We start from the raw sequence: 9,386 nt of genomic DNA, 5'->3' as shown, positions 1-9,386 counted from the left end.
AAACAGGTTGAGCAACGATGAACACATGTACTTGGTGGCGTTTAATGAAATAACTGAAGTAGTGTATAGAATAACTGGTGTCGTATAATACAATAACTGACGTAGTATAATAGAATAACTTGTCTTGTATAATAGAATAACGAACGTAATATAATAGAATAACCGACGTAATATAGTTATTTTACAACCCAGTTATTGTAATATATTGACCAAGTTATTCTATATGATATTCTTACAAAATACACTTGTTGTAATTTTACATCTCGATTATTGTATTAATTTAACCCAGTTATTGTATTATTAAAACTAAGTTATTGTATCTTGTAGTTACTTCTTGGGTGTTTGTTAAATTATATTCTGCTTTTTGGTGATTTGCAGGTTGAATCACGATAGACGCGGATAATTGACGTTCAATGGAAAACTTGATGTATATACTTGGTCATTTTAATGAACAAAATGTAGTTATTCACTACTGCAGAACTTGTGATGGACATCGGACTTTTCGCAATATGGACATCGGATACACAACCGATGGAGAGTTTGGTCATGTTCATTGTGGATTAATGGACATCGGATTTTAAACCGATGTCTATTTGATTAATGGACATCATATTTTTAGAAAAACCGATGTCTATTTGATCAATGGACATCGGATTTTTAGGAAAACCGATGTCTATAATTATTATTTTTTATAAAAAAAAAATATTACGCTGTTGCCCATATTACGATGTACACATGATGACAATGCAAAATGATTCCATAATCAACAAAAAATATCTGTATACAATCAATCGGTTATCCAAAGCCAATTACAAAAAAATTTCATCTACATAATGTGTCAAATTTACTTAGACGACTAACCTATACAAAAATATAAACCGATATGTAAACTGACTAATTGTTTTAAAAAAAAAGGCCGAAGAGACAAGACTACTTGGCAGCCTCAGATTTGCTCATCTCCCATTGGGCATATTTCCAAGAGAATCTGGTTCAACACAACAAAGTTAACGAGAAAACAAAATATCAACATAGAAGATCCTATATAACTAACGAGACACATACATTACTGTATTTTAAGTATCAGAACTACTAGCAATACACTCACCTGAATGTGAGGAGCAGAAAAGTCGAGGAGCATCGTATGTCCTAATCTATACTGCAAAATCGTTAGTTAGTCAAAAAAATACAACCTTTCTGCCTCTTGGACACTCGTCTGTCCTAATCTATACTTCATAGCATCGTATGTCCACCTTTATCGAAATTTTTAATGAATAATGATCCAAATGAACTAGGATCGAACTTATACGGATATGTTTCAAATTACAATTCAGTCAATTCTCTTTATCTAGGCAAAAACACAACCTCCTGAGCTTCAATTTTAAAGGTCGACGAGCTTGAGTCTGGTTGTCCAATCGCATCTCAAGCACATCCACGGTGCAGCTCAAATGAATGTAAATGTTCTTGAAAAAGGTATAAACATTACCTGAATGTAAAAGTTCAAAAGCCTGGAACATAGTAACGATGCTATATGTAAAAGTTCTTGAAAAAGGTATAAACATTACCTGAATGCTACTACCTCTCGTTTCTCCGTTAAGACAATAGCACCAATTCCAACACGATATGAGGCGTTTGCAGGGATAGTACAGATAGTTTAGGAATCCAGTAAACATTACTGCAACGCTAAATAGAAGAAATAGCACCATATCTCCACCAGGCAGAGAAGACCTGCACATTCAGGGAATCTAGCTCAGTTTTCCATTAAAACTACAGCCTTAAGATACCAGGAATAACTCGAAAAACAACAAAATAATTATTTTATATCTTTTCAAAAAGTTAAGGTTTACATGCTTAATGATAGTGTCAAGTATAAAATGTCGAGGTACCTGAGTTTCTTCCTCAATTTGAAAATGTAAGCCATGGCTGGAGGAAGAATACCGAACAAGAAACAGTTTGCATAAACCCCAGCAAAGTCAAGAGCCTTTGAGAATGTCGATGGAATTAGTCAACTCACCCAGAATCAACAATCGAAAGAAGATGGCTCAAAATCAATTGAATCAAAGAAATAACACAAAAATAAATGGACAACTCACCTGAATAATCCTTCGAAGTAATAGCCAAAGAAGTATTTGGGCTAAAAAGAATTCTCAATTCCTTCATATTAATTATATGACCCAATGCATTACAATAGTCGTTAAGAATAAGTTTCAGCTTATATTACTAAAGGCCTTATCTTTGTCTTGAACGAAGAATATTGAAACGTCAACAAAGAATAGATGGAATATGGAGGTTCAGCTGCTGATGCATACCTCTATATTCATGTAGCGATAAAAATAGCAGCATCTACGGTCAGCTATATTAGCTGAGATAATCTGCAAAGATGGAACATAACTGGGGTTATGACTCATGAGGTATAAATAGCACCTACGGTCAGCTACGTTATTTAAAAGTTTGTTTAACAATGCCAAAAGCCCAAAAGTGAAGATACTCACTGAAATTTCTAGATCCTTGATGAACGGGCAGCTTTGAATCATACCAAGAGTATAGCAAAATCCATCAGTATCAGTTTAAATTAGATTCGTCAGACATAGTTTATCCAGAAAGAACATTTGAGGTCTAAAAATTGCATTACAGTTCATGTAGTGATAAAAATAGCAGCACGCAGAAAGCAGAAACGGTACAGTTCCGCCTCATCTTTCCAGTAGCATCCTCGACCATAGCAGGCCCATCAAGGGTAGACCCACTCCTCAAGGTAATTGCATTAAGAGTCTCTTTTTGATCCGGCTATGACGGTAAATGCCTCGGAGCTCTAGTTGCACTTTTGCTTGCCAATTGGGCAATTTGACTCTCCAACATCTTTGTAGAAGTCTCTCTAGCTAGAGACTCCTTTTGCAGCAAACCCGACAAGTTCTGAACCATGTTTTTCAATTCAGAAATATCGGAACCTTGAAATTGTTGCTGTTGAGGTACATATGGAGGCTTTTGATACTGCTGTTGCTTATGAGGGGGCACATAACTCTGCTGCTGCTGCTGCTGTGGACCCAGATTAAGGACATTCTAATTAGTCCACCTCAAATTGGGATGGACATTAGAGGGATCGGGATAAGTACCAGTTTGCCTATAATGTTGAAAGGCAGCACATACTTCATTCGAACTAGTACAAAATTCCGAAACATGTCCCTCCCCTCCACATCTTTTGCATGTAAAGAGACCGTCTGAAACTGCATTAACCTTATATATCCCACCTTTTGAGGATCCCCCAAAATCGAACTTGTCGAACCTCGCAGTAAGGGCCTCTATTGCAGCTACAGCAGGTGATTCAGCCGATCTCCTCTGATTTCCTCTGGAATTCCCATGCTCAGCTTTATAGATGGCCATATCTTCAATAATTTTCCACCCCTTTGTCTCTCCAACATTCTCCTGGAATCTGCCATTAGCTGCAGCATCCAGGATAGCTCTCTGATCGTCATAAAGCCCATTGTAGAACTGATTACACAGGGACCATTGTTCGAACCCATGGTGCGGAATAGATCGCACCAACTTCTTGAAACGGACCCATGCCTCATAAAAATTTTCATCAGGACCCTGTTTAAAGCTTGTGATCTGAGCTCTGATCACATTAGTCTTCGAGGCAGAGAAATATTTCTTATAGAATGCTAGCGCCAGTGAATTCTAATTAGTAATCCCATTGGCAGCTCGATCCAGATCTCGGTACTACTCCCTAGCAGCATCACGAAGCGAGAATATGAACATTGTCTCCTTAATCTGGACGTGGGTCACACTTGCTGTTGGGGGTATGGAACAGCAATAATCAATGAATATCTCCATGTGCTTAGCTGCATCTTCATTCGCAGCTCCCCCAAATTGGTTTCTCTCAACCAAGTTGATGTAGGACGGTTTTGCTTCGAATTTTTTCTCCGTCCCGGCTGGCAAGGCAAATCCCTTATAGAGATTATCAGCTTTCGGCTCTGAGTGACTGGCTATACTTGCTTCTTCAGCCATGTCTAGAGATGTGATGGTCTCAGCTGAAGAAGTAGAAATAGGAGATGAAGGTGGATCCTCCTCGAACAGCTCATTCTCGTAGTAATTGGACAGAGTACTCAGCTCTTCCTCTGTCGGCAATACTCTAGATGATCGTCTCAACTCACGCAAAGTCCTTTCGATCTCAGGATCTAATGGTCGCAATTCACCACCCTGTGACCTGCGCATAAGAGGAAACTACATGTAGAATATGAGAATAGTTTAAGGAACAGATGTCCCTTAAACTAAGAGAAAGACTAAAGTAAAACAACTAAAAATTTAAACAATTGCCTCCCCGGCAACGGCACCAAAATTTGATACCGTCGTAGAGTACCAAAGATAAATTTATAAATCCAAACTACTACTATAGCTAGCGGCAGTCAGGGTCGAACCACAAGGAGGCGATGCAATTAATAGTTGCCTAATCTTAGTCTAAGGTAACAGTAAAAGGCGGTGTTTGATTTGAATGATCTATAACTAAAGGCAAAGAAATTAAAAGTAAACTAAGCAACTGAATGAGAAATAAATGAAAATGTATGAAATTAAATATTAAAAGGATGCTAAGATGGTCGGTTCACTGTAGTTTCGGCAGCAGTATCCTAGGTAAGTCTGAAATAATCACGTAAGACGGTAAAATAAGAAGTCCTTTCGGTCCAGTCTTAACAGGTAGCATCTTTCGATCTAGCTACGGGTCCCTAATGTCACTAATACTGACTCTCGTCCTGAAAAGTGATCTAAAAGCCTAAATTAACTTATCTCTCGATCTTATTAATTTAGTAGTCTTAATTAAGTAGTCTATTTCCCTCCCCTATCTTTCGATCTTATCGGGTCGGTCAATTCCTAAGCATTCAACTAGTTGCGTGCACTCGATTCGCAAATATAGCAATTAAATTAATTAAAACGAAGTAGTTCTCAAGTGAGATAGTTGATCGACCGGGCAAGCCAGTCGATCGACCATGGCGCGATTCAGGTATGCCGATTTTATGCCGCCTACACTATAGGTTCCCTACATCCTAGAACGAAGGGTTTAGCTACTCATACTTACGATAAAAACAACAATAAGATTCACCAATAAAGTTATTGAATGCATGATTAAATTAACTAAACAAGCAAATAACATGAAACGATAATTTCGGCTTTGGGAACTCTAAACTAGCAATTCTAATCTAAGGATGGATAAAATTAAACAGAAATTATGGAACAAAAGAATACCAGTTGAAAGTAGGAAGAATAATCCGAAAGCGCGAACGAAAATAAATTGTATTGAATGATTATGCCCTAAAAATAAACTCAATATAGATCCCTAATTATTTCCTAAAATTCGATGATAATCACTTCCTCCTTTTTCAAAACATCAGGTTACGTTATATAGGAATATCACGTGATTCTTGTTTCCAAAAACCTAATTACATTGGGCTTTCTCATCTTTTAATTCCCGCCATATTAACGGTTTGGTCGATCGACCACAAGGACCGGTCGATCGACTGAAATGCGCTGTACAGGAGCTTCTGATAGTCGTGCTCTGGTCGATCGACCAAGGGCACCGGTCTATCGACCACTTCAACAGGTACATGGCTCCAAAAGCTCCGTGAATTCGTCGTTCGAGCCTCGATACGTGCACCAAGTTCGCTTCCCGAGTAAATACTTCATGTCAAATGCAATGTTAGGTACTCGGGGACGAATTCGGCTCGATTTCCGCTGGATTCTTCACATTTCTGCAATATTACACAAAAACACGAAAGTAGACGGAAATGGGAAAATAGTATCATAAACTACACAAATGAGCTCTGAAATGCGTGTAAAATAGGGTGTAAAACAACATATTTAGGACACGCATCAGTTAGTTTCAGCCTTGACTTAGTGATTTAGCTTCCGAAATGACTTCGGGCGTCCCAAGACAGCAGTATTTCCAGCTCTAAACCCACTCATCCTCTAAATGCAAGCAAAGTGGACGATAAAAGGCCCGATTCTACCACTTTAGGGTCCATTCCTGCAAATAAAGCAAAACAAACCAAAGTAGAATATTCGGGGCATTTCGTAGCATAAAACTACGAGGATAGCATAGAAATACGTGCATAAAGAGGCTTAAAAAGACTATATAAAATGCACGTATCAATTCTCTCTAATTTTAGTAGTTAGATTAGTTTAGTTGATAGCTTAGCTTAGTTTAGATTTACTTTTTGTTATAAACATTTCAATACAATTTTCGTTCAAGTTATATTCCCAAGTCTCAATTCAAGTTATTTCATTACAAGCATTGTTCTTCCATTTCTAGCTCATTCCCATATTGCAAGGTAATTTCTATTTATATTTCCATTATGTTTATCATTTTAATTATCATTAGTGTAGTTTACATTTTTATCATGTTTGAGTAGTTACATTTGTCTAGGGAATAAAGGAAGTCATGCATGATTTAAGTAATATGTAAATGTTAAAATGAGGATAAGTTAATATTGTATAATTGTTTCTATCACATGTTTGCGCCACAACGTTTAATCTTTGGTTATTGGCCGTAATCGTAGATTAAGTTTGTTAATTCATTATATAAGTCGAGAGGCACGGAATTGGATTAGACTAAGCATGTGTAGTAGGACGACCTAGTCATGGACGAGAGTTTCTCTTGGACCCGGTCTATGGTTGATACTAATATCGTAAGATGGGTGTCTTTAAGCCTAAACATTTATCGTAAAATCAACTTCCTAACTTGACATGAGCATTTACATAATTAGCATGCGTGACCCGACCTCCCTAGACATTTTCTTTTTATTGTTGTTTTTACTTTACATCAAACCAATCAACCAAAGCAAAGGTTAATCCACCAAGTTAAAATTCAATCCATAACAACTCATTTATAAACTCCCGTCTCCTTTGGGTTCGACCCCTAAGTACTACATTAGTTTGTTAGCTAGGGTATAAATATTATTTTTGCATAGGTGTGCGATAGCCTATCAAATTTTGGCGCCGTTGCCGGCGAGACGGTTTTGTTTGCTAATTAGTTGTTGAATTTTACTTATTTGATTTTGTCTCGAGGAACACTTGTTCCTTGAGATCTTCTCACGGTTTCTTTGTAGTTTTAGTGCCTATTTTGTAGGTAATAAAGCTAGGCCTTACATAATGAATTACGAATTTGTCCTACAACTCAAAGATGAGCCTTTTCATGACTATCTTGCCCGATTCTACTATTTTTGCGATAGTCTCCTCTCTCTTGGACATGTCCTTGATGGGGATTACAGGGTTCAATTCGTGCTTAATGGCATGAATTTTGAGGACCAAGAAATAGGTTTAAATTTGATTAATGGGAGTGTCTACTACGTGGTCGAGCTGGAACTTTGGCACTTCTTTGATTTCATGGCTAGCCAAAGTCAATCGCGGGAGGTATCACGCCAATACAATGTTTGGCGCATGCAAGAGGAGCTCAAAGTGCTTCAAGCTTGTTTGGAACAATTTTATGAAAAGGAAGCAAGTCAATGTGAGATTATTTCCTCCCCTCATGCTCTCCCAACCTCCCAATGTGAGTCTTTTGACCCTAACCATTTTGATTTATTGGATGATGATGACGATGAACTGACTTTCATTATTGAAATGCCCACTATTGTCTATCCAATTTACCATTTCGTGGAGGAGGTAGTTGACACACGTGCCATGGATAAGCTTGAGCCCGACCATAGTGAAACGGATGGGGTTTTACCCGAGACATGTGAAACCTTTGAAAATCCATTCACGTGCGATGTAGTTGACGAATTCAAAGTTGATGGAGGACTTAGTGATGCTAACATAGAGGTTAAGTGGGATGCATCCCCCCCCCCCCCCCCCATTTTTAATGACTCCTGCCATTTAGAATTTTCATACCACCCAATTGAGACCGTTTATGATGATATGTTATGCACTAACAATTTGTTTTATGGTCTTAAGCGGGATGATCCTTCTCTTACTGACGAGTGGAGTGATACGGTGGTTCTCATTTGAAATCTCGGATACGCATTTTGATAAGATTTATCCTACTTTATCTTTGATCTTTCAAGCTAATATCTTATCAAATGCGTATATATGCTTTTGTATTGCCCATGCACAAGTATATGATTTACTTCTAAGGGCATTGACGTGCTTTTAAGAGGACGATGGAGGATCCATTTGGAAAAAAAAAACTAGTTTGTTCTTCTTTTTAATTTTCCGCAATATTTTGTTTCTCGTAGAATTAGGAATAAAATACTAGTCTTGACGATGTTTGTTTTGTGATTTATAGGTGAACAATGAAGAAAAGGAGGCTTAAAGGAGAAAATTCACGCTTCCCCATGGACACAACCCCGTTCGGGGTCGTAACTTTTAACAAATGGAGGAGCTGAAAGAAATGCGGAAAAATTCAAAATCCGGTAAGATATGGTCAACCCTGATCGGGGTTGGTGGCCCCGATCGGGGACGTAACTTTTTCCTAAAAAAAAAAAAAAAAAAATTTAAAAAATTTTAAAAAAATTTAAAAATTGCCTAATTACTTGTAAACATCATTCATTCTTCAAATTTTCAAATTTTGGCCTTTTTCTTGAATTTTTTATGAATGGAAGAGTCCTCCGAATACATGCTAGCTTGGGGGAGGCTAGCAAGTCGAGTAAGTTTTATTTGCTTTGCATTTTAGTTTAAGTCTTGCAACCCATTAAATATGACCTCTAGTCCTTCTTATTTTGTGCTTGGAGCCATTTTTATGGTTTAGTTGGGTAATTTAATTGTTGGCACATTGAGGACAATGTTATGTTTAGCTTGGGGGAAGATTGCATTCGCATATTAGTTAGTTTGCATTTTAGTTAGTATAGATTTAGTGAGAATTTTTGAAAAAATTGTGTGAATTTTTGCTTCTAATTCTTTGTTTGTCCTACTTATGCCCTCTTGTATATCCTAATGATTGCTTAAGCTAATGATTTATTCTTTTATGATGGATATTGCTCCTTGGGGATGTCTTGACATAGTAGGTGGAAGATGAAAAATGAACTGAATAGGCTTGATCTTGACTTTTGGCAAGCTACAAATTGGTAAGGTAGAACCTCTTTGAACCGATGCATCCATATCCGGTCTCTCTTAGGTGAGTGTAGCTAGGTGTCTCCTTATGATGTGTGTTTTATCAAAATGCACAAGTATGGTTCTCATGTCATCTCTTTGTAAGCATGCATTCATTTGTTATAGCATTTTGGAACCACACAAGAAAATATTTGCCTTCTTGACCCCCTTCACAAACATTTTTCCCTAGCTACATTATAACTTGCCTACCTTGTTGAGCTAGTAGCTTTGTTTGCCTTGTTTGGGTGCTCAATTGGAATTTGTTTCAAAGTTTGAATATCATGTGAGCTTGGTCTTAATGCTCAAGAAAGAAAGAAATGAAA

The 9,386-nt window shown here is 37.4% G+C and overlaps 1 long non-coding RNA gene and 1 other non-coding gene across 2 annotated transcripts; one reads left to right on the top strand and one right to left on the bottom strand.

Moving 5' to 3' along the window:
* Nucleotides 1–736: 736 nt before the first annotated feature.
* Nucleotides 737–1,443, bottom strand: LOC141614031 (uncharacterized). Its single transcript, XR_012529303.1, has 2 exons — nucleotides 1,106–1,443; nucleotides 737–985 (listed from the first exon to the last, which is right to left on the bottom strand). It is a non-coding gene; the product is annotated as an uncharacterized LOC141614031 (long non-coding RNA).
* A 2,065-nt stretch (nucleotides 1,444–3,508) lies between these two features.
* Nucleotides 3,509–3,615, top strand: LOC141615802 (small nucleolar RNA R71). Its single transcript, XR_012530198.1, has one exon. It is a non-coding gene; the product is annotated as a small nucleolar RNA R71 (small nucleolar RNA).
* Nucleotides 3,616–9,386: the final 5,771 nt, after the last annotated feature.

This window comes from Silene latifolia, chromosome 11 (assembly GCF_048544455.1).
Source record: "Silene latifolia isolate original U9 population chromosome 11, ASM4854445v1, whole genome shotgun sequence".
Taxonomy (NCBI): domain Eukaryota; kingdom Viridiplantae; phylum Streptophyta; class Magnoliopsida; order Caryophyllales; family Caryophyllaceae; genus Silene; species Silene latifolia.
Note: the sequence above shows the minus strand (reverse complement) of the source record. Positions and strands in the feature narration are given on the sequence as shown.